The sequence below is a fragment of the Trichosurus vulpecula genome, chromosome 2 (assembly GCF_011100635.1).
Source record: "Trichosurus vulpecula isolate mTriVul1 chromosome 2, mTriVul1.pri, whole genome shotgun sequence".
NCBI lineage: Eukaryota > Metazoa > Chordata > Mammalia > Diprotodontia > Phalangeridae > Trichosurus > Trichosurus vulpecula.
The window spans coordinates 365,947,559-365,951,472 of record NC_050574.1 but is presented as its reverse complement, the minus strand read 5'-3'; the positions used below and the strand labels follow the sequence as shown (position 1 = coordinate 365,951,472).

Below are 3,914 nucleotides of genomic sequence, written 5' to 3'. Positions count from 1 at the left end.
AGAGACTGCGTTACTGTCTGTTTGTATTCCTAGCATTAAGCACAGTGCTTTGCACAGAATAAGTACTTAAGAAATGCTTTACTCATCCATTCTATGTATTTCATTTCATGCATTTAAAAACATTCTAGCCTGCCCGTGTTGCACGTAATGTCTTGTTGTTAGCCCAAGAGAAAAGACTGCAAAGTGGCCTCGATGGTAACCTGGAAGTTCACAGAGAAATTAATGCAAGTAGGGCCCCCTTTGCAGCACGAAGAATGAACCAGTAGTGAGAAAAAAGTACTTTAACTTAACTAACTGCCTGTGAAGAGGATGTTTTATTCTCATAACAGACATGAGTGCGGTCTATGATAGAAATATAAGCATTGGGAGCTCCCAAGGAGGAAACTCCTCTTACCAATGTATCTTAGTCTTAGAAAGTTGGGCATCGAGAGGTTGTGACTTTCCCGGGATTGCATAGACATTATGTATCAGAGCCTGGACTTGAATCCTGACTGAGGATGGCTGGCTGTGGTGAAACTGATCACACAATAAACATGATTCCCACGAACAGAAAGGCAAATGAGTCCTGTTCCAATGCTGGATCTCCTCTTACTGTCCCTGAATGTGCTATGTGTCTGTATACATGTGTTCACCCAGTCAGCCTTCCTTGTAAGCATGTATTCTGCTTATTTGTGAGTAAAGGGAGTTTCATTTCATTGGAAACTATATGTACTCTGTAGACAGGAAATTCCTGAGGTCTTTCTTGACAAGCCAACCTTGTTATCGCCAGAAGAACTAAAAGCAGTAAGTTGAGACAATGGAGAATATGCTTCGTGTTATGAAGGAAGAAATGGGTGGTGGCAGTATGATGAACGTACCAGCGGGGAGCTAGAACATGCTTTCTCCAAAGGTAAAAAGAGCACTGAAATGTTAGTTGCTGGGTTTCTGTATGATGCTGATCTTGAAAACATGGTTCAATACAGGAGAAACTAACACGGACAACCTAGGAAAATTAAACAGGAAGTAACAGATATACCAAAGAAGGGAGTGGCTGGACTTAGGCTGGACTGTGATTGGACTGCAGTTAACGTAGCAAGAGAGAGTTCTGCAGATGGAGCAGACAATATATCAGCCCAGGCTGGGGCTTCTGGGCTGCCTCTAGTGTCATCTTCTGTTAGACCCTTAACTTCACTAGACAGCCATTTAACAAGCCTTACAACAACTTCACCTGATGTAGGTACTTCTCTGGAGGACTCTTTTGCTCATTTGCAAATCATGGAGACAGCGTGGCTGAAAGGAGTCATAGGGAGAGGGAGAGGAAGACCATGAATTACTATCTTCAGGCAGGGTACCAGCAACAGAAACATCCATTGAGGAAGCCTCCATTAAGAAAACCGCATCACATGCTAGTAGTGATAGTGAGGATGTGAGTAGATTCTCACACTGCATAACACTTATCTTCAACTCAGCAGAGACATTTGGTTCCAAATGTAAATCAGATAGCACCTGCAGCAGGGGGTGGAGCAGTGAGTGCCAGTGTCAGGCCTAGGAGACCTGATGGAGAGTGCACAGTAACTGAAGTTTAAAGATTTTGTCATCCACGTGTTCAAGAATACAAGCACATCTGTAAGAGTATCTGTAAATTTCTGCCCAGGAGACATTACACTCATCCCCTAGTAGTGTATTTTGGCATTAGGGGGTGGGAAAGGAGAATGGGAAGAACTGGTCTGTAACTAAAACATCTAAGGACATATGGAAAGAATACTAAATTTGAGAGTAGTATGAGATGCTGGTTATTGATAAGAACAGGATGCTTAATTTAATGTGAAAATAGATTACATTTGGAAGTTACAAGGGATATTTTAAATAGACAAACAGCAACCATTTCATCTTGCAAGTTCTCAAAATGAAAATAAAAACAGTTAATAACTTCTGTTTCAAAATCCTGACTGTAATACACATTGCAGTGTTGCCATAAGCTTTGCCGTCTAGTTCTTCTAGTTTGAAGTTTCTCCTAATCTGACTCATCTTTTTCTTTTCTTTTTGTTTTGTTACAAAATAGTACCGTTTGTAAAAAAAAAAAAAAACGTTCTGGGAAGGGGTCCATAAGCTTGCCAGCAGGGTACATGACAAAAAAGGTGTGTTAGACTAAAGGCTCTAGTGTCTTTTGAACTCCTTCCCCATATGGTTTAGTTTATTGTCCAACGAGATGAATAAACGTGTCCATTGGCCCCATCACATTAGTGATTTACTAGGCACTCTGCATTCTACTTGTCCTTCAATATCCTTGTTAGACTGACACCCCTCAGCCTAGAACGGTTCTAAGACAACTGACCTTATTTAAATACTCCACCAGGAGCCTCACCCCATACCTGATGCTTAGCTTCAAATCAATGGTATTTTCTGTCCTATGAGAGTTTCCAAACTTTGCCAAAAATTCTTTTTAAAAATGTTGCAAATTAACCAGGAATATCTTATTTGTTCTCCTTGAAAGGGACACTCACTCCTGTGCAGGACAACATAGCTTGCTTATCCCATAGTCCTCTTTGGACCTGTTCAATTACAAACATGTGCATTTTGGTCTTTCTCACCAGGTGGCATTGTTCACAAAATGCCAGGATCTTCCTGTCCCTCTGGTTACCAGGCAGAGGAAATGCTCACTGGCTCTTGCAGAAGTGCTGGGACAGTGTCTTCCACTAGATGTTTTTGCTGCTCCAAGAGTTTAGCAGTAAACTTTTGGAGCAGCAAGCATTGTTCACCCAGGTTCTGCACCCTCCTCTCTTTCTCCCCACCCCCCCACCCCCCACTGTATGCAAAGGAAGAGGAGGCAATGCTAATATTACTGTCAAGAAACTCTCACTCACTGTCCCAAAAACCTCATGACCCTGGACACTTGGCTCTATTCAGTTCCCATTCCCTCTCCATACCCTCTTCCCAAAAATGGAATCAATAGAAGCTTAGAAAACATGATCCAGAAATGTTGGACCTGTCAAAATATAGCAGCCTTATCACTGCTGTTCTCTTGCTAGCATCTTTTTGGCATTAGGATGTGGAGGACATTTGAATCCCAGGTTATTACTTATACCTATATGAATTCTCTGCCATGTCAGTGATTCTTTAGAACATAAGAAGGCCTGGCATTATGTGGGAGCATATTAAAGAATTTTAAACTGAGTACAGTATTAATATTTTTATCTCCAACAGCTGGTACTTCACACTCAAAATACTTTTGCCCCAAGGTCTACTCTCTTGGCTGGTTGAGTCTCTCGCCTACAGTATCACTCCAGGAGGAAGCCCCATCCATGATCAATTCCTTTTTTTGTTTAATTTATTTTTCGTTACATTTTAAGTTCCAAATTGTCTCCCTCCATCTCTCCCCATCCCACACTAGAGGAGGCCACCATTTTCCAAATATATATACATATATGTGTGTGTATATATGTATGCATGTATGTATAACCATACTATGCATATTTCTGTTTATCAGTTCTTTCTTTGGAGTTGGATAGCAATCTTCCTTTGTATTGATTTGAGTATTTATAATGCTCAAAATTACTTAGTAATTCATAGTTGTTCTTTGAACAATGTTGCTGTTACTGTTTACAATGTTCTCTTGGCTCTGCTCATTTTACTCTGTATTGTGTCATGTAAGTTTTTCTCAAGTTAACTTGCTCATCATTTTTGGTGCTATTCCCAACACAATCATATACCACAACTTTTCCATGCTCCACTCCCAATTCAGATTGCTCTCTGGATTTCTCCACCATCTCGCCAGCAGCTTTGTCCTTACATGGTTAGACTCTTGCTCCATTCTTCTCCTTCCCAGCTCCCCTCTTCTGTTGTCTTCCCTATTTCAATGTAAGGGAGTGTTTTCTTTGCTTGCATCTGTGTCCCCTGTGCTGAACACAGTGCCTGGCATATGGTAAGCACTTAAT

The 3,914-nt window shown here is 41.0% G+C and overlaps 1 pseudogene; it reads left to right on the top strand.

The window, feature by feature from the left end:
* The first annotated feature begins 497 nt into the window (after positions 1–497).
* On the top strand, positions 498–1,565 carry LOC118840273 (annotated as a pseudogene).
* The last annotated feature ends 2,349 nt before the right edge of the window (positions 1,566–3,914 follow it).